This window comes from Harpia harpyja, chromosome 3 (genome assembly GCF_026419915.1).
Source record: "Harpia harpyja isolate bHarHar1 chromosome 3, bHarHar1 primary haplotype, whole genome shotgun sequence".
Classification (NCBI taxonomy): Eukaryota; Metazoa; Chordata; class Aves; order Accipitriformes; family Accipitridae; genus Harpia; species Harpia harpyja.
The window spans coordinates 50,192,417-50,215,247 of NC_068942.1; positions in this window are offsets into that span (position 1 = coordinate 50,192,417).

Genomic DNA, 22,831 nt, shown 5'->3' on the forward strand with positions numbered 1-22,831 from the left:
GTTAAACTTAACTGCAAAAAGCAACAATATAGATAGAACTCAACATGGTGCTGTTTAACAGGTTCATATTCCAAGGTGAATTCCATATGACACTATTGTATGAAGTTTCACTGTCTAAAACACCTAAAATATAATGTAAAAAGAGAGAGAGATGTTAAGAACAGAGTTTGAGTCTGCTTTTTCTGTTAAGTCACTGACACCATGGAAGATTGTTTACTGTACTTAATTAGACTCTGATTCCTTTAGAAAAAGGCCTTAATTTTAAATTCTAAATTGGTGTTGTAGGGTTAGAGGGAAATTAAAATAAAATGTGAGCTTTCTTCTGTCTATATACTAATCTGTTTTAGAGATAATTGTTTTTTTTTGTTTTTTTTTGTTTTTTTTTAAGATTTAGCTTGAGGAACAAAATAGAATTGGGGTTGGGGGAGAGACAGTGTGGAAATATAGGCCACTGCATAACTTATAAGCCTACAACAAGTACTTTAATTACATTGGATGAGTGTGAATCAAGACTACAGAGCAGCTGAATGCTATGAAAATGTAAATACAATTTGTGGAAGTATAATAAAGCTATATAGGGTGCAAATCAAATTGGGAACTGAAAAAATTAGAAGTGCTGACATCAGGCCACCTTGGTATTTTTACAAAATGTCTGCAAATATAATGTATATAAATGTATGATAAAAGATTGTAACTCTGAATTTTGAAAATATAACCACATTAGAAATAATTTTGTGCACTACGATTTCTATAATTAGCTTTTTCTGGAATGGATGTCCAGTTTACTTTTATGCAGCCACTACACTGTTTTTCTCACTCAGTTATTTTGATGCAGCAGAACTAAAAATTTCTGAGTGGAGATTAGCATGGCCTACAATTTTTCATGGAGGAAGAAAAGGCAGAATAGTGTGTGTTTTTTAAAGGATCCCCAAAATCTAGTATGATTACTATTATTTATTCAAAAGCACCGAACTTGCCAGGTTCTTGCTCTGCAAGAATAACATTTTCTGTTTATATATAGACTTGTTGAAACTTAGTACAGAAACTTCTTAGCACCACACCTAAATCAAAACTTTCATCATTACCACACTTTGCTAAGTTGGTAATTCAATTAATTATATTACAATTATAACTACTCTTGTTTATTACTCTGCCCACCTTCTACCTGTGGCCTATAAAATGGGTGGGTATTTTCAGAAGTTCCTAAGAATTTAGTAACACATCTTATTGACCCATCAGTGGATCTGGTGGTCTTAGATCAGTCCCTTCTTTTGGAAAAATCCCTCACAGATAACATTCCCAAGAGAGCTCTTTAGGAGAGCAAGTAACAAACCCCAGCAAACTGTCGATATGAGAATCTAGTGCTTAACTGGAAAAAGGTAGAAAATAAAGATCAGAGGTTTTCCTTTTCTCTGTACCATAAGGTGGAGTTCAGTGAAACTAAAAAGTTCACAATTCAAAATGATTGCAAGTTTATTAATATTTCCGTACAGTATTTAATTCACCTGCAGCACTCATTGTCAAAGGTTATCCTTGAATATAGCAAGATTAACAGATGGATTACATATTTACCATAGCAGCTAAATCCTGTTATAATTTCTATTCAGAAGGATGTAAAAACTTCATGATTAAGGGCTTAAGACTCTAAATATTAAGGGTTTATATAAAAATCTTTCAGCAAGTGTAAGTTCTCTCATCTGTAAGCTTTTTTCCACCTCTTGTTCCTGATAGTTGTCATTGTTGGAAGTTGGGATCCTGAGCTGAATATGCCACAGATAAGGTCCAATGTGGTAATTTTTGTGTGACTGGATTTTCAAGGAAAAGAATGAATGAAGAATGACTTCCTATTAAGTCTGGAATATAAAACACTGCAATTCTGTAAGGGCAGCATTATGTTTTACCAGCTCAATATTTGAACAGAATAGAGATAGAAGACTGCAGGAGGAAAAATGTATTACCTATCAAAGTCTTGGTTGGCTCAGAAGATTAATCAGTAGATTATATAAAGAGCAGGAAAGAGAAAGAATTTAAAAACAATAAATAAAACAATGTAGATATTATATATTGTCTAAATAAATATGTCTGCTCATCGTGAGGACTGGCAATCTTTACAGAAATAATGAATGTATATAGATTACATATGGATGTGAAGAGAAGGTGTGGTAAGGAGATGTTAAGCTATCGTAAGATTAAGAGTCTTAATTTGTAGCAACATATCAGTATAAATGCATTAATGTAAATCCAATTCAAGGCCAACTAGCTTGGTAAGGGGTCTTCCTGCTGTGACCTTAAAGCCTAGCTTCATTCCACTGATTATAAGAACCTAACTGTGGTGCCCAGGTTAACATAGACTTGTGTAACTGAGGAAATCCTGACCTCCAAGTGTAAAGCCACCTAAAATGTGAATGGTCTTCCAGAAATACCTCCCTCTTTCTATTTGTTGTAATGATAACTTACAAAGATGTTACCAGTAACCCTGACATGTTAGTTAGGTTTCTAAAACTGCAAGGTGTGAATTAACATACTTTTGTATCTATATTTTTTTATAATAGCATATGTTAAACATATATATATATGTTACATATAAGGTTTATCATATTACCTTTGTGAAAGCTGAAGATAGTACTTCAGCCAACATTATCAGCTATATAATATTGAATAAAGATGGAACATTGCTATACTTTTCTGCTTTTTACTTTCATTTTGGGATACTTGTACACATAGTTGTTCTGTTTGGGACTGATACTGATATCCCTCATTCACATCCCTTCTTTTATTCATGTAAATAGCCCAGGATTTTTGAGAATCAGGCCTTTTGTTTGATCATTCATTCCACAAAGCATTGGGTGTGATTACTTTGTCAAAGAGAGACAAGAATTGATTCTGTGCCTGATCAGCTATTTCATCAGTCGTAAGAAACAGCACTTATTAGATCATAAGTATAGAAAGAATGAACTGCAGTGGAAACCTTGACTTGCTCTGTTTCATGTTCTTGTCCCGAGAGAAAGGTAACTGAGTAGTGTGCAAAATCAAACAAAAAGTGATACATACTGTTTCTCTCTCAAATATTTGCCAGGTATATTGTTGCTTTTGGCAGTTTAGAGTGAGTTAAAGTTATTTATAATTGCTCAGTGCTTCTGCTACTGAAAATGCTTTGAATTGATTCATTTTAATCATAATCTGAAATGTCTGAAGATGTATTTTTACACATATACACACAAAGACATACTTCTTCCTTTACTGAACAGAAAAATGAAGAAAATACAAAAAATGAAATAAAGATCTTGGGAAAAGAATTAAAGACAAGAGCAATGTTAAGAAATACGTCTGACATATGCATTCACCTTCTTTCTCTCTCTCTGGCTGTATACTAATGAACAGTTACAGAGAATAAGTGTCTGAATTTTAAAATATTCAGCAAAGCTCCCCAACAAGCATAAAATTGTAAATCCATGAAGCTATCTGATCACAAAGATGTTGAACTTTAAATGTCCAAGACCACATCCAATACCTATGAAAATTGCCCATTTATGGGAAATGCATTTAAATTGGCTTTGTCCAGGCCGAATACAGGGAAATGGTAGCTGAAGGAGCATAATTATGTTAAAATGATTCAAGAAGGCTGACAGTCTTTCATGAAGCCTAATCGGTACCTTGGCTGTATCTATGGGCACAGAATGGTCAGGAGCAATCTACTGAACTGCTAGTCCTCAATTATCATCATCTTTGACTTGTTGCCTAAGTACATGCAGTATTCCAGGGTCAGTGCTTATGCAATCTGGATTCTTGTGTGACTAACCATCCTTGAGGACATTCAAATAAAAATTTTATTGTCTTTTCACCTTTTTTAATACAATTCTGCATTTTAATAGTTAAGCAATACAAAAAAATCTTGTCACAGGATGATCTGATCCAACCTGCCTCAGTATGGTTTTAGATTGCTAGATTATTCTGTGCCTTACTTTTATTTCATTTGTGATCTGCAGTGTTAGGTCAAAAGAAATACTCAGTTTTTCAGTTGTCTTAGAGGCATGTGGTTATTTTCTTAATTGTATTTTTTGGGCAAATCCAATTTAGAAAACAACTTATTTTAATCGGTGTTGTAAAATTACAGACCTGAATTGTGTTATTAGGCTCTGTAGATGTGTACTGTACAGTGTACATTATGTAATTTTATGGCTGTAATTGATCTTTTTCCACCTGTTCAATGTTTTCATTTTTCCAGCATACTTTTGATATCGTTTCTTGTTCAGTTAGATGAAATTTTCCTGATAACTTGTCTCTATTTCCATAGGATACAATTTCAAGCAGATCAAGCAGATATTTTACCCATGTTACCTCTTATGTTCTTAGAGTTTAATGTATAGGAAAAAGAATACTGTTCTGCTACACTTCCCCCCCCCCCCAGCATCATGTGTCTTTTACTAGTGCGAACCATTTACAGCTGCCAATCTCTCTTATTTCCATATTTCCACTTTGTAGTATTCAGTTTCACATCCTACACTGTAAATTCAAATTTCTTATTTCATCGGTCAAGTTCCTGACATTTTAGGGGACAAGTATTCATGATGTTTCTTTTAGATCACACTAAGTCTCCTAATAAAATTAGGCATAGTCAGAACCACCTGATTACTGTTTTGATCAATATGAGTACAATTTCTGTTCTTGGTATCCTTCCTTCTTATCTATTGGTTTGGCTGTTGCTACAGTTTTGTTTACCTCCCTCTACATATTAAAAATTCATAGGAATCATTTCACTCTCTCAGTCTTCCTCTCAGTTCTTTTGCTTTACAGTTCCTCTTCTCAGCTGCACCAGCCTCAAAACCCAAAGAGATACAATGCCAACTGCTCTCAGAGAGCACATCCATTAGTTCTGTGTCTCAATAGATATGCATGCAATTTAAATAACACCTGTCCTGGATGCATCTGTTGATTTCATTATCTTGTTCCCTTTGCTCTCTTCCCTGAAGGATCAAGTGAATGCAACTGAAAACCGCCTGAGCCATCATTTTGCTGAGGTGTTCAGTCATGCTTTATCTGCTGCACTGGGGAACACACAAGTGTCATTTGTTGTGGTTTGAAGAAAGATTAGTGGATTTTATTTTCACTCATCAGAATCCTTTCCCACCTAAGTTCTGCAGCTCATATCTTTGCCTCTGTTATGCTGCACAATCTTGTGCTCTCTAACTGCTCTGTAATAACAGGTGGTTTATTCTCCTTATCAGAGTACTGAGTCACACAGACTCCTCTTTGTGTTGGTATGACTCTTGAGTCATCTACTGTTCTTCCACCTTCAGAACTCCTGTCATATCTCTAAATAAGCTAATGAGATTGTGAAGAGAAATGTTTTTCAAAAAACCTAATATTATTGTAATAAGTTGCAATTAATCAACTGCGAGAGCTAGTTAAGTGTAAAAAAGATCATAAATTCTTACTATGTTCCACTCAGATAAACCATACAACTGTTTACAAGATTGTGATAAAGCAAAATATATTTGCAGTGAAAAAAATAAAATTGTCTATTTTTTTTCCAGCATTCTTATTCAGGAAAAAAAAAAAAAATGTGTCTCTGGAATGTTGCTTAGGTGATTACAGCAGGACATGGTCTATCACAATACCAAACCTAAATAGAGAAGACCTTTATGTTTAATGACTGTATCACTCACATTTTTAGTTCAGGTGCAGGTAGGAAAATGATAAATAAGAAGCAGTATTGCACTGCTGACATGGAGAGTGTATTTGAGCATATGCTAAATCTGTTGGAGTTAAGTAATTGTTTCAGAAGGTATAATTTATTCTATATTTTTTACAGAGTTACTCCTAGCATTGCTCTTCCTTTCCTCACTGAATCTCTCTTCATTGTGAAATTCATTCTTCAGAAAATCCTGATCTGCATAGCAGATGACTGTACATCTTTGTGGAATGTGTAGCTGTATATTGAAGGGGGAGATTTCTCACTAGTCAGGACCTGTATCTCTAACAATAGAAGATTATTTCTCCTGTTAGTCAATAGAAGGGTTTGTTGTATGATGAAAGAAAAACTTTGATGTAAATTAGACCTTAGTGTGATCTGGTCTATCTGTGAGTTTTCTGTGAATAGAATACTGTGGTTTGACCCTCCTTTTTCATGTGTCTTCCAAAAAAGGTGATTTAACCTAAATATATTCATTGGCAACGTAAACCCAAAGATTCATGGATTTAAGTAAAAACAGAATTTGGCCCTTAAAATGTGGTTAGCATGAATATCCTGGCATTTGGGGAAACGTCTCATCAGCATGTTGATGTTCTTAGTTCTTATCTGAGCAAAGAGCTGAAATTCTCAATTAACATCTCTGAGGATTTCCTTTTCTCCCTTTCATGTTCTAAGGTTGTAATTCTTTCATTTACTAGCTACAGCTTGGAAATTCTACTCCAGCTACCTCCCATTGTACAGTGAAACTCAAGAACAACTGAAGACTGATGATTTTGTTTCAATACTGCATTCAGCTGACTACATGGGACTTTGATAGAAGGTTATAAATTATGTAAACAATAGACCTATTTGCTTTAATCTTATTCAACTTTGTATGTGTTTCTTCAAATGTGCCATGAATTAAAGATTGATTTTTAATTGAAGAATATAAGATAGAAAAAGTGACTTCTCCCTCTTTATGCACAAAGCCTGCTTTCAGTGTGAGGGAATCCAAAGCGGTTTGGCTGAAAAGCCACAGAGAACTCTGATAAATCCTCTGATTTGGACAACAGGGAGGGTAGGCTGGTGTGAGAGGTAAAAAAAGCCTCTGTTAACTCTGTGGCTGCATACGAGTCACTGAAAAACCCTGCTGATGTACAATCCACACATAGTGCCTGTGACTATGAGGTTTTGACCAACAGAGGAATTAAGGTCTGATATTTCTCACAATGATGTGTGGGATGTCTAGAAAGATGAACTCCAGTATACTGAAATAATGATTGAACAGAATTTTACATTTCTTTCCTGTCTTTTATTCTCAATGTAAGGAAAATTAGCTCCAGTAAGGAAAATACCAAAAGAAAATATTTTTTTGTTTGTTTTACAATTTGTTCTTATGGATGAGTTTATAAATATGATCAATGCATAGAAATAATTTTTAGGAAGTATACAGTCCATCTTCCTGTAGGTCATCAACCATTGCAGCAATAAAGTTTTATATTACATATAAATTTATCAGCAGTAGCGTACCGGCTTTTCAAGTTAGTATGTTAAATATAGGAAAAGAACACAACAAATTGTTAAATTTTAAATCGACAAAAATATTTTAAATTATATTTAAGGTATTAAATTATTTAACAAACACAAATGTGTGTTTAAAAAACTCAGGTGTGTTTTCTCAGATTTAAAGGATTTATGTGTATAAAAATAATCCTGCTCCATGCACAACAGCCTGATGCTCTTTATCCGTGGGCACAAGTAGGGTGAGAAGCCAACAGAGAGAGAAATGGATGATTAAAAAAGGCGGTGAAATTTAGTTATTAGAGTGTTGAGATTTTCCAAGATTTGGGGCTAGGGGAGATGATAAAATAACCAGGGAAAAAGAGGTAAGGGGGATAGACTAGATTCTTTTCTGACTTTGTTTTGATTGCTGTGCTTTATTGATTTCTTTGATCTCAAAACTTTCTGAATGTGATGGTTTCAAGATATTGAATGCACTTGAGACAGGATAATAAGGGCCAGACTTGAGCCTATTCATCATCCTGATTTTTTATTGTGGTACTGTCTCAGCTGTACTCAAATCCTTAGTGTACAAAGTGTGATAGAAATACTAAGACATGGGAAAATTAATAAGCTGATCAAATCTAACGGGTTCCACAGGTCTTCAGTAGCAGGTGAAGGAAGAGAAATATGGATAGCACCTTGTTCTATTCTTGCAAAGAACACCGAGAATCCATCTTGAGGCTGACAGCAAACGTTGTCGTATAACAAACCAGAAAAAAAGGCATTTGTTCCTTTCTCTTTCACACAATTTCTAACACTGTTTGGTTAGTTTTTCATAATTAAGAAAAAAAAAGATAACAATGGAAGTATTTTACAATTTCCCTATAGACATAAATTAATAAAGATAGAATATTTATTCCATGTATATCATTATGAAGGAGCTGATTCCTCACACAAGAGATCAGATTGTGATATTTATGGAATAGCCAGGGGATTACCAAAATATAATTAAACTAAAAAAACTGGTATAAAACTAGCTGCTGCTGGACTATGGTGTCTTTACATTTCCTGCTAAAGCACCTTTGCTATTATAAAGGCACTTTAGTTGTGAGGAGAGATGGCTGAAAAATACTTTAAATGTGTTAAAAATTTTGTTGCACCTTCCATAGTCCGTACTGGACAATACATTAACCTCCTTGCAAAATAACTATGTAGCAGGGTACTGCTACCAGCAAATTCTACATGTTTATAAAATATTTTCTTTTTAAAATGTAAATGTTATTCATTTTACTGCTGGCAGAGGGATTTGCTGTGATCTATGACTGACCTTTCATTGGTACTATAAATGATGTATTAATCATCTTCACTATATACATCTTCTTGAGTGAATGCACATATGAACAACTGTGCCAAGTAACTCCTAGAGGCTATTGAACTGTTAGGCTTTATCCAGCCTAATGTGTGTCTAAGGAAATTGGGTTGCAGGAAATCTTTGTAAGCACTTCAGTATATTACTTAGAGCAGTAACTATCCCTTAACACAGTACAGCTTTGAAAGGTCTGAAGAGGGCATGAGATTAGACATTGTCAAGATTAGGGTGCTTCATCTAATTTTTTCTCTATTAAAACTTTAACTCCTTTATTAGAGGACTCTATGGGACCTGACGAGATGCATCCCAGAGTCCTGAGGGAATTGGCTGATGTAGTTGCCAAGCCACTCTCCATGATATTTGAAAAGTCATGGCAGTCAGGTGAAGTCCCCAGTGACTGGAAAAAGGGAAACATTGCACCCATTTTTAAAAAGGGTAGAAAGCAGTACCCTGGGAACTACCAGCCTGTCAGCCTCATGTCTCTGCCTGGGAAGATCATGGAACAGATGCTCCTAGAAGCTATGCTAAGGCACATGGGGAACCGGGAGGTGATTTGAGACAGCCAGCATAGCTTCACCAAGGGCACATCTTGCCTGACCAACCTAGTGGCCTTCTGTGATGGTGTGACTACATCAGTGGACAAGGGAAGAACTATGGATGTCACCTATCTGGATTTCTATAAGGCCTTTGACATGGACCCCCATAACATCCTTCTCTCTAAATTGGAGGGATATAGATTTCATGGATGGACTGTTCGGTGGATAAGGAATTGGTTGGATGGTCACATCCAGAGGGTAGTGGTCAATAGCTCAATGTCCAGATGGATATCGGTGACAAGTGGTGTCGCTCAGGGGTCCTTATTGGGATCAGTACTTTTAATATCTTCATCAATGACATAGACAGTGGGACCGAGTGCACTCTCAGCAAGTTTGCAGATGACACCAAGCTGAGTGGCGCATTTGACATGCCTGAGGGGTGGGTTGCCATCCAGAGGGACCCGGACAAGCTCAAGAAGTAGGTCCATGTGGGCCCATAGAATGGTTTGGGTTGGAAGGGCCATTAAAAGTCATCTAGTCCAACCTCCCCTGCAATGAGCAGGGACATCTTCAACCAGATCAGGTTGCTCAGAGCCCCGTCCAACCTGACCTTGAATGTTTCCAGGGATGGGGCATCTACCACCTCTCTGGGCAACCTGTTCCAGTGCTTCATCACCCTCATCATAAAAAATTCCTTCCTTATATGTAGTCTAAATCTACCCTCTTTCAGTTTAAAACCATTACCCCTTGTCCTATTGCAACAGGCCCTGCTAAAAACTCTGTCCCCGTCTTTCTTAAAAGCCCCCTTTAAGTACTGAAAGGCCACAATAAGTTGTTGTAAGAGACTGTGTCAGCCAGAAACGTTTGTCTCGACATTGCTGCTGCAAAGCAACCATTTGCCAGCCTCAACATCCTGTTGTTGTGGGGGAGAACGCGCTCAGGGAGACAAAATGTCCCTGAAGAAACCACCATATCTGCCCGAAGCTAGCAGTGCCCACCAAGCTGTGCTTGCCCATGAGCAAGGTGAAGAAACCACCGAGAGCACCTGGGCATGCGCCCATGGAGGAACACGGGGCGGCACGTACGATAATGAGTTCCGTGGAAAGGGGTGGACTTTTCGGAGAAATCGTGGGGACTGGGACAATAAAAGAGCTCCATTCTCCCCTCTCAAAAACGTGCAAACTGGCAACTCGCAAACCTGTAAACTGAAAAAGAAGAACTTGCAAACCTGCAAACTGTGGACCACCGGAAAGCAACTGAAGAGCACCTGCAGCGCTTAGAACTGGGACTTTTGCTAGAACCTGGAACTTGGACCCTCCACCTCCTCCACCGAGACCGAGTCAACGGGACGTTGCTGGCTTCGTGGTGGTGGTAACTAGTCTTGCTATCTCTCTCCCGCTTTCTTGCTTAGGTCTGCCTCTTGTTTTCCTTCTTTTTCCCTCTGTCCTATCGCTATTACCAGTCGTTTGTGTTAAATAAAATTTGCAAGGTTGTATGGCATCTGACCTCGTTTGTGTCTTAATCTCGCTCTTGGGATCGTTTAAGAACCCTCCCCAATATTGGATCGGGACAGTTGTCCCCTGAGCCTTCTCTTCTCCAGGCTGAACAATGCCAACTCTCTCAGCCTTTCCTCATAGGAGAGGTGTTCCAACCCTCTGATCATTTTTGTGGCCCTCATCTGATCCTGCTCCAACAGGTCCATGTCTTTCTTGTACTGAGAACCCCAGAGCTGGATGCAGTACTGCAGGTGGGCTCTCACCAGAGCAGAGTAGAGGGGCAGAATCACCTCCCTCGACCTTCTGGCCACGCTGCTTTTGATGCAGCCCAGGATACGGTTGGCTTTCTGGGCTGCGAACGCACATCGTCAGCTCATGTCCAGTTTTTCATCCACCATTCATATCATCCGGTTTACTTTGAAGCTGAAAGGGTTTTATCGGAAATCTTAACTGGGAGAGTTCTTTTAACAAGTTCATGCTGAAATCAGCCGAGATTTCTTCTTGTATGTTTATTTATTCTTCTCTTTTTTTTTTTAATTGAGTATTCAGATATGGCAGCCATTATTGCAAAATAATGCAAAGTAAGGTTTAGCTATGAAGATTGAAAAAAATCTCAGTAATTTAAAATCTTGTAATATAGTTATTTTCAGTCCAGTACAAGCAATCCTTTCTGATTTAAAGAAAAAAAAAATCAAAAGGAGTTCAATTCAGCATCGCAGTCAAGTAGAAGTTTCTAAAATTAACTTTTTCTGAATAATCATGTTACTAAACTCTATGATATATTGGGACAGATAATCAGTCTTTGTCAACATGACTCAGTCCAAATTCCATGGTAATCTCAAGCTGTTATTCCCAGGAAAAAAACCCCACAAATTTCCTCCTTTCATTAAGTTCTCATTGCCTAAGGGGAGATTTCAAGGAATATGAAGTGGTTAGACATATAACTTCTAAAAAACAATGGAAACATCAGTGTCTATTGCTTAAATCCTATGATGTATGCTTTTGAATATCTGGGGTTTTTTTCTTCCATGTAAATACATCTGTGGACCGTTAGCCATAATTTACCTAAATAATTGTACTGTAAGTGGAATTTTTTTTTAACTTAAAAATTTAACAGATCTTATCCTTCTGTTTGAATTAAGTATCTGAAGTAGCTGCTGAAGCAGTTTTAACCTAATATTACAGTATGGTTTGATTTTTGCTTCGCAAGTTTTTCTTAATTAACTTAGCTGGCACTTGTTCAGGATGAAAGGTATCTCCTTGCAAATACTTGTGAGACAAAGGAAGAGCTCTCAAGTAATATATTTTTCTCAGAAATATTCCCGAGCAGAGTTAATTATCCTTAATACTGTGTTTAGAAACTTTCTTGGAAATCCTTTAGAGTATGAAGGCTGAAAACCAACAGAGTGAATCTTAGATTATATTAATCATTTTTTTTTCACATACATACCTAAACTTTTATCTCACTGACTCTGAAATTTATGAATGTGAATCAACAAAACAGGCCTAAGTAAGATTAGTGTCAGGATTTCATATGGTAATAACATTTTCCATGCTCTAAAAATTTAGTTATAACTAGGCTTTATTGGTAGTTGAGGTTGTTAATAGCTTCTAGTGACTATCCTTTTTGTAAGCTATGTGTTCTACATCAGAATGGTAGGCCTTATGGTATTGTATCTGATCACTGTAAAGCTTTTGTGCTGGTGAAGACAGTGTTTTCATCTTCTAAGCGACTTACTTACATATATTTCTATACCTAAACAGTGTTACAAATTTCAATTTTCATTGGGTGCTTTCTCTTCATCTATGTATTGCTTGGGTTACAAATTTGTGTAATGTTTTTCCAGCTACTTCTTACGTAAGTTGCATAAATTAACTAGATCAATTAAATGTCATCATAGGACTTCACCAAGGTAATTAACAATTAGTCTAAATATACATGAATTCCATAGCAGAATTTCAGTAAGAAAGCAGAACTACCAAATGCTCATGTAAAATACTCATGAGCAATACAAAGACTTAGATTTGGTGGGTTTTTGGCTCAGAATATGTTTCCACTAGCAATTGCTGTAATGTAAATCAAAGCTGACACAAGATAGACATAGCGGTCTATTGATAAGATCACAAAATTAAAGCTTTAAATAAGGAAAATTAAAAAAGAAAATTGTCCATGGGCATTCATAAACAGGAAAAGAAAACTCAGTTCATGGCAAAATAGTCTTTTATTTTGTAGCAGCAGAAAGGTTTTGGCATTACTTATTAAGAAGCAAGCTTATGTAAGCAGGATGTTTTCTTCATAATTCAGATAAGGTGACTCTTCATACTGAGATAGTTCATTAACTATTACTATCAAATGAAGCACAACACTCAGAAGTATACTTGCTGACTAAAACTGATCAAACAGTTTGTATGATAACGCTTAACATTTTTCATCCAGTAAGTTTGTTCTAAGAAGATTTTCTTCTTGCTTGTTTGCACATCTATTTCCTCTTAAAATATTTAGTCTGCAATAATGCAAATTTCCTTGACAACTTAGCTGACATAATATTCTGCTACAGTTTGCAAGTGATAAAAAATATCTTTACTAATCTACAGCTGACTGAATGAGCTGTAGGTCAGTATTCCACTGATTGTTAACAACACAGTTGAGAAGAGTCATACTTTCAAGGGCTTGCATTTTTCTTCCTGACATCTTGCAGTAACATCTACTGAAAAAGAATTACATTATGTAGTTCTTCTTATGAAAACTAAAGCTTCTGTTTCGTAAGAAACATGAATATAAACAAAGCATAACAGAAAAGAAAACTTGTCACGACTCATTATAGTGAACTGTAATAAGTTTTATCCAAGGCCTCAGACTTTCTTTTGGGGGATATTATTATATTTTCTTTGAATACATACTTAGGACAACTGGTAAAATATGCAAAATTGCTGTATACAGTTGGTCTTGTGATGTTCAGCAAAAAATTATTAGTACATGTATTGGCTTTGTGTGGCAAGGTTTTGGTAGCAGGGGGGGGTTACAGGGGTGGCTTCTGTAAGAAGCTGCTGGAAGCTTCCCCTGTGTTCGAGAAAAGCCCATACCAGCCGGCTCTAAGACGGACCCGCCGCCGGCCAAGGCTGAGCCAATCAGCAATAGTGGTAACGCCTCTGTGATAACATTTTTAAGAAGGAAAAAGTTGGGACGGAGGTATTCGGCAGCCGGAGAGAGGAGTGAGAACATGTAAGAGAAACAACCCTGTGGACACCAAGGTCAGTGAAGAAGGAGGGGGAGGAGGTGCTCCAGGCGCTGGAGCAGAGATTCCCCTGCAGCCCGTGGTGAAGACCATGGTGAGGCAGGCTGTCCCCTTGCAGTCCATGGAGGTCCACGGTGGAGCAGATCTCCACCTGCAGCCCGTGGAGGACCCCACGCCGGAGCAGGTGGGTTCCCGAAGGAGGCTGTGACCCCGTGGGAACCCCGCGCTGGAGCAGGCTCCTGGCAGGACCTGTGGATCTGTGGAGAGAGGAGCCCACGGAGCAGGTTTTCTGGCAGGACTTGTGACCCCGTGGGGGACCCACGCTGGAGCAGTCTGTGCCTGAAGGACTGCACACCGTGGAAAGGACCCATGCTGGAGCAGTTCGTGAAGAACTGCAGCCTGTGGGAAGGACCCACGCTGGAGAAGTTCGTGGAGGACTGTCTCCCGTGGGTGGGACCCCACGCTGGAGCAGGGGAAGAGTGTGATGAGTCCTCCCCCTGAGGAGGATGAAGTGGCAGAAAATAACGTGTGATGAACTGACCGTAAACCCCATCCCCGTCCCCCTGTGCCGCTGGGGGGTTGGTAGAGAATCCGGGAGTGAAGTTGTGCCCAGGAAGAAGGGAGGGGTGGAGGGAAGGTGTTCTGAGATTTGGTTTTATTTCTCATTACCCTACTCTGGTTGATTTGTAATAAATCAAGTTAATTTTCCCCAAACTGAGTCTGTTTTGCCCGTGACAGTAATTGGTGAGTGATCTCTCCTATCCTTATCTCGACCCACAAGCTCTTTGTTATATTTTCTCTCCCCTGTCCAGCTGAGAAGGAGGGGGAGTGATAGAACGGCTCTGGTGGGCACCTGGCGTCCAGCCAGGGTTAACCCATCACTATGGAAAAAAGCATAAATAAAAACATAACAGAAGAGAAGACACCAGTTTCAAAGATACCATGGCACATTATGAAGTACTCTATGTATAACATGGAGTTAGCTTAAATAGTTTCACTTCATCCTGTTGTGTAGAATCACCTTCTGTGCTACATATGCAGAAAGATGGAAAAATGCAGATCGAGCTAAGGAATATGGAATTTTCTTAAAGCCATTTGGCATTTCAGACATGCTTGTGGCTTTTAACTAAAAGGGGAAGCTGGATATATGCTGAGAACTTATAAAAGCTAAATTTGTAGTAGTATTGACAAGGCTACTCCTATAGCTTGGACCACACTTGATGTAACACTGTAGTAGATATGCATGCTGGATTTCAATTTACTTTAAATACTTTAAAGCATAAAAATGCACAATAATCAAAATTAGAAAACATACCAGGTAGGTATATATCTAGAAGACAGTTTTATCCAATTGAAGAGACTCCCTAAAAATGCTGGGAGATTACAAAGCTGTGGAAATACTTTATTTCATATAAAGAGAGATGATAATTTATTAATTATTTTACATGAAATTTGGTTAATACAATTTTGTCTGTTGTTTGTTTTATTCTTAGATTGTGCCCATAACTATAGCATCTGGAAACCTGATCACTTCCATGGCATGGCTTGTTTCTTCAATGATTTAGGCATTTATGTGATTGTAATTTTCATTAATAAAGAAGTGGTTGGTGGGGAAATACGAAAAAGGCAGCTGGTACAATGAATAAGCTGCACATAAAATGCCCTCAGTACCTACAAATAAACTGCACATAAAATGGCTGCCTTTACTGAGTTCAGAGCCATCGGTAGTGTAAAGGTTCAAAGGCATAACAGAGTCACCTACTTGCTACGCTCACATCTAATAAAATCACTCTCTGCTAACAATCACATCAGATCTAACTATAATCACCTCCTCTCTTAACACCAACTCTTTATAACTCGCACAGCGTTCATCTCCTAAAGGATAATATATACTTTACTGTGCCTTTTTTCTGATTAAGATGGTAGATTTTCAGCTACCTTCAGGGCTGCTATAAATTCTGCATTACAAATGAGAAGAAAGGATACGAAAGGAGTAGCTTAAATATGTCCTTCTTCTAAACTGAGAAAAATCCCCCCCCCCCCAAAAAATTCTTACTGCTCAGGAACAGCCAACAAAAAAGAGGAAATCTCCATTTTATGCCTAAATGTACGTCTTAGATGGCAGTCCAACTTTCTTGCAGTTTTCAAGTAATCTGACAGCTAGCATCAATGTTAACATGAACATTTCCTACTAAGCTCGCTCCCTTCGTCAATATTATGGGACTGCTTGAAGATTCTTTGTTTTTAATAGCTAAATATTTGTTCCTATGATTTATGTTATTTCTCCTGTGAGTGTTAAGAACTTCAGCTGTCTCAATAAGCTTCCCATGCCTCTCATCAATCACTAAAGATGAAAGAAAAAGAAAAACACAGAAGAATGGTTTCTAAATCCTGTAGTCCTATCATCTTTTAAGTCTCTTCACTGTAATCAACTCCATACATGCTAATGCTTTGAAGTAGTTGTTTCTTACTAAATGTGAGACAACATTCATCATACACATAAAGGAATTGCATGATTATCTGGGTTTTTTATAGCTGAAGATCTTTTTTTATGGGAAGAAGGAGTTAAGAACATCAACTGTAATCACTGGCTCACTGATTCTTTCAAAGTAAAGATACCCTGACAATCTGAATGCCAGTGATATTCCTACCAATAGAGTAAAAAACCAAACCCAAACCCAACTTTTGGTAGTATGGAGATGCTTTAAATTATCACAGAAAACAGAATTTAGTATGGATACATGGTTACGTTTTTGAAAACAAAATACTCTAAACCCAACTGCTTTTCCAAAAATTTTGAGTAAAATATCTTAGAAAATAAATGGTTCTAGTTTTGCATCTGAAAATCACCGTTGCTTATATGCTTCCAAAAGCTTTCATGAAATTTAATATTCTTTCATTACTTACAAAAAAATATATTTGTGATCCTAATATATTCATTTTGTCAAATTAACATTTTGAAAACTTGTCTAACTTCGCTCTTGCTGAAAGATTGTTTCAAACCTTCAACAATTACCCAGCTAGCACTTACAACTGCTTCTTTGAGTGGCTACATGGCTTCTATCATGAGCACGTATTTATCTTCACAATGCAGATGTCAGAGAAGAAAGTATTAACATCTCATTTTAATAATGGAAGACTAGCACACAGGGAAGTTGTTCAGAGAGAGCTGAACCTTTGCATCATATGGCAGTGTTATAGCCCAAGAAACATTCTTCACCTTCCAGTTAATAGCAACTAGTATAATTGCTCTCTGGCCATCGACTAGATAACTCATACTGATATTGTGGAGTTGTTCAATCTCATTTGATCAGAAGTGATTTTACTCTAAGATACATATATATAGGCATATACTACAGTCTTCAATTTGCACTGACCTTCGAGGAGCAAAACCATAATGCTGTAGAAACAGTCCTTTATTCTTTATCATGACATAGACATTTATGTAGTAAATAAAAATATTGGGGTTTTGTACTGATTTTTGGGGTATACAGTTCATGGTTTTTTCTGCAATCAACATGCATGTATACATTTTTAATACAAATTTGTGTTAACATTGTGTATGGAGGTAGACTGCGCTTTTAGCGTAAGTGAAAAAATTTATGTATGTCGTGTTCTAATATGTTGCATTGGGTGTAAATGGCAAGGTTTTGGTAGTGGGAGGCTGCAGCAATGTCTTCTGTGGGAGGAGATGAGGGGCTGCCCTGTCCCAGACACGCCTGGTTCCAGCCAGCTCCACAATGGACCCACTGGAGGCCAAAGCTGAGCCCAACAGCCAAGTGTGTGGTGCCTGTGAAAACATTTAGGAAAGGTCAGAAGAGTAGGAGGGATGGAAGAAGGGAATGGGGGAACACTGAAGTCATGTGTATGAGATGCTCCATGGAGGACAAGGTACACCCCCAAAAGGGACTGCAGCCCATGGATGAGTCCATGCCAGTGGAGGTACACCCCTGAAGACACTGCAGCCTGCGAAGGACACATGCTGGAGCATAAGAAACAAGCAAGAAGGAAAGAGAGGAAGACAGAATCTGCTACATCCTGACCCTGACCACCTGCACCAGCCGTAGTATCACTGAAGGGACTGAATGGGACCTGTGGTGATAACAAGTCAGTGACTGGAGTAAAGCTGGGCCCAAGAAGCAGGGAGAAGTGGCTGGCCCTAATGTTTAAACGTTTGTCTCCTTTGTTTCCCAGTACCTGAATCAGTAACTAAATGTTTATTGCCAACAAATTAACTTAAATTTCTCAAGTCAAGCCTGTTTTGGCTGCAACAGTATCTGGTGAGTGATTTCCCTGTCTTTATTTCAACCCACAAGTTTTCTTATGCCTGGTCTTCCTATTTTCTTCCCCATCCCGCTGAGGGTGGGCAAGGAGTAAGCAAGTGACTGTGGGGATGCTCAGCTGCTAGCTGGGGTCAACCCATCACATATGTAGAAGCAAAGATCATTCATAAACAATAGCCAATATTTACCTGGATTTTTATTTTTCCAATAATGGCTAGGAAGGCAGTCCTTGATTAATATTTTTTCTGTGTGAACAGAGCATGCTTTTAAGTGTACTTTTCAGAAATAGAAAAAGCACCTTAATTTGCTGCATATTGCCATATAATGTAAGACACTGTAGTAGCATCATTAAAGTATTAGACCTAAACCCATATTTAACTCTATAATATTTGTTTGCCAAAGGTAATAATGTTTTTAAGGTGACATCACCCAGAATTATTCATCCCACTCCCCGTGCTTTTCAATATGTCTCCTTCTTCATCTCTAATGTGGTGCATGACACCTGAAATCAGTTCACCCATTCAGCACATATTTTATTCTTTTCCATAAGCTTCCTAATTGCTGAGGATGGACAGCAGAGTAAATATATAACAGATGAGTGAAGATAATAAAATCATTCTTTCTTCCAATGGTCTGTATAACATCATTTTTGCTGATACCTTGCAATGTCTGACCTTTTAAACTGACAGGATGTTCACCACTGAAGCTTTTTAAAGACAGCTATCTCATCTCAGAAAAATGGAAGCCAGGCATTGAAGACCGACTTGTATTTGTCTCTGAATCAAACTGTCATTTTTGCTCTATTAGTGTCTGTTATCAAGTCTGGACAAGCAGTTATTCTGCAGGTTACTTCGTATAACCTTGAGTTTTTCAGGAAGTCCTTGAGAGTTCATGCAGCCTGTTTATGCAACTACAATTCATATACATTAAGTGAGTTATACAGAATCTTGGCAGCTAGCAGTGCTAATAAACATTTAATTTATAACCCATACAATCCTTTTCACTTTGTGAAGTGCTTCATGTATCCATCTTTTTCCCCTGATTTAATATAATCCTTGTTTAGCTCCACTTCCATTTATGGGGAACCCTCCATGGTGTGAAAACCAGGACTAAGGTATGAACAGTTCATGATTCAGCAGGAATCATGTTAGGATTTCAGGCTGGACATTTAGTCCAGACATTTAGTAAGTGGACAAAAGTCTCCCAAAACAAATCAAAATTAACAAAAACGTGCATCAATATCCCTTTACCAGTGAAATTAACATATATGACTGAGACCAAGGAACTCACTGCATCATTGCAAAAAGAAGAAATTAGATCACTTATGCTGATATAATGGGGCCAAAGTACAAAACATTTCTAAGTAACAGAAATATCATGTACTGTTTTATATATTTGCATAATTCACAACAAAGGGTGTCAACCACCCAAATAAATAGTCAAAATCAATCCAGAATCCAAAGTTTTCAGGGAAATACCCTGGGTCAGAGATCAGGAACCAGACTCTGAACAATCTAATTGTTTAAAAGCACAAGTATTATATTGTACTTTGTTTTAAACAGATTTTTTTTTCTTCCAGATTTTAGTGTCCTTTCTCTTTTTTTTTCATGGAAGAATAATGCAATAATGACTGCACGTAATTTCAGCACCAATCTGCCCTGCCTATTATGGTAGGCAACCTGTTCCTAAATAATTCTTGCAGGTGGCAGTAGGATTTGAAGCCACCTTGTGAAAGCGTGCAAACAGATGAAAATGGTTTTCAACATATATGTAGGATACTTTAATCTAAAGAGCATATTACCTGCTAGGATTTGAGTTTAGAAAACTAAATAGTGATTAACAAATAAATAAAACCACAACAAGAATCTAGACAACTTCAATCTGCTTGCCATTGCTGTGTTTAGAGATTGCAGAGAAACACAGAGATTATTGATAGCTTTAAAAAAAAAGAGTTTAAAAATGTATGTGTCTACATGTAAAAAAATTTCTTGGGTATGACAATCAATGGCAGGGAGAAAACACTAAAGTTGGCTTTGCTGCTACATTTTCTATACCTTTGAGCATCTGACTATACTCTTCTCTTATTCGGCCTCCATCCTGATTTTGCTCACTTCTTTTCTATTTGTTTAGTGTCTACTTTCACTGCACAATGGTAGAACTATGTTAGAAATGCTGATTCTCATGTATTCCATGGCTTCACAACACTAACAAATAGTGTAAAATATAAAGAATTTTAAAGATGTATCCGTGAAATGACCTAAAATTCAAAACAAAATCAAGAATAAAGGACTTGCAGGAATGTCTGCTCTTGTTAAAAAACACTTTTTCACTTACTCCATTTTTATTGTCACTACAAAAGTAGTAGGACATTGTAACCTTAGGATTCAGAGATATTTTGTTTATAATCATCACTTAAAAATCAGTTGCTTTTATTGCTCATTAAGTTAGAGGAAGGATCATGTCAGATTCACTGGCATCCAAGAAAGAAATCAGAAAAGCTAAGGCTTAGCAGTTATTATTATTTATTATTTAAATATTGTACTTCATAAGTATAGTTATTCGGAAGGGCTAAAAATTTAATCAATATAAAAAGCTTTTCTTCATCTTGTAAAATAAGCAAAGAAGAATCTATCTGGTTTGTTTTTTTCATCATTGATCTCACAGAAGGATCTTCCTGCAATATCTAGATGTAAAATAAAGGTAGGGATGCATACCTGACACTGGATAGGATTAAATCTGCAGAGAAACTAGTGTGATAACTTTTTTCTCAAACCCTAGAACTATAATAAAGAATATGAAGAAGCCTAAGTCACCATTCTTCAGAAAATATGGTGCCTACAGTAAGTCCCATAGTTTTTCCTGGTAGTTTGCATGGAACATTTTGGAGTGGTAAACTTATCAAAATTTAGACTTTTGGCTTTAAAACATAAAACACAATAGTTTGTAACATATACTTGATCTGAATTCTGCTGATACCACCAGTTCAGCAGTCTTAATCCCTTTGCCAAAAGAATATTTTTCTTGGTTGCTATACCTATCTCTTCTATCATGAAGAGAGAGGACACTGCAAATTGAACTTTGTGTAAAAAATATAATCATAGATTAAATAGTGTTTCTTATGGAAATCTCTACAGTTTAAATCAGAGATCAGGTCAGTGTCTTTTTGGATGGACATAGATCCATGGTGTACCTGAATCACAGAGAAAACAGCTTATGGATTTTCGATGAATTTTGACTAGTACTGATTAGAGGAAAAGGAAACTTTGGAAAGATGAGTTTGGAGTTATTTCAAATAGTGAAAGCATGTCAGAAATAATTCCAAAGTTTTTGGAACATCCTGTTTTGGCATTTTAAAATCCAAGCTCTCCTTTTTAGTTGGAAGTAATTTTCCACTTTGAAAAATAAGCTAACTATAACAAACTAAAAAATATAAAACAAAAAGATGCCAAAATAAATATCTTCTTTGTTATAAAAAATACTAATTTCTTGTGCTGTTTCAGATGCTGCTTTTATCCCAGCCTGATCCCTGGAAAGCCAATTCACTGGACAAAATTGCATTGCAGTTGCAGCCAGCTAAGTTGTTCAAATGATTACTCTCAGGGGCCTAAACAAGCGGACATTGTTATGCAGAGTTAATTCTACAGCATTCCTCTTTTTTTTTTTTTTATGGTAATGTCTGAAACATGTTGATCTCCTCAATAAGCTGCTGGGCATCTTTTCTTTTTTTTTGATTTTTCTTGGTGAAGGTGAATGAACAACTTTGGAATTAATAACTATGAAAATCCTATTTTGTCACTAAGTAAATAAATGTCCTGTATTCATTAGTGTTCTATTTATTTTGTGTATGTACTCAGAAATCATTAGTATATGGAATAGTATATTTGGAAAACATAAACAAATGAATACATGGCACAAACTATCCTCCTGCCAGTTAAAATGGGTTCCAGTCTACCCCTAAAATTTTTGCTTTTAAAATTTTAGCTCTCAAACACTGTTTAGAATATTGTCCCAATCCAATGTTGGGGAAGGTTTCAATATGATCCCAAGAGTGAGATTAAGACACAAACAAGGTCAAATGCTGTATACCCAGAAGAGCTTTTATTATCAAAAGTATCAAAAGTGGAAAATAATGGCTATAGGATAGAATGGAAGATAAGGTAGAAATTAAGCAAGCAGTCGGGATAGGATTGCTAGGATAGTCACCACCACGGATCCAGCAGCGTCCCGTTGGTCCTCAGGCAAGCAGTCAGTGGTGGGACTTGCAAGGATGGTCATCACCACGGATCCAGCGGTGTCCTGTTGGTCCTCAATCTTCAATTCTTCGGTGGTGAAAAAAAAAATGCCGCACAGCTTGTCTCTATGGGTTTTTATAGGGCATATTTCAATGATGTCACGCGCTGCAGGTTTCGTCTATCACAGGACCTTCATGTGATCGACACCAGAAACCAGTATCCAGCCCCGTTTCCTCCCCTGGATGCCTCAATGGCCTGGTAATCATCCTTATGGACAGAGGAGTGTCCTGCTTAAACAGGCCATCTCAGAGACAAAGGGCTCGAGATAAACAATTCACAGTTCCTTGAGATGACAGTCCAGTCCCTCACACCTAACAATCTTTGAGGCAAACGGCTCGAGATAACAATTCAGTCTCTTACAAATATTAAGCAGTGCCATTTTTTGTGAGAGTGCCTAATGCAGAGATACATGGATTCTATGTACAGCAGTGCCAGATAAAAGTAC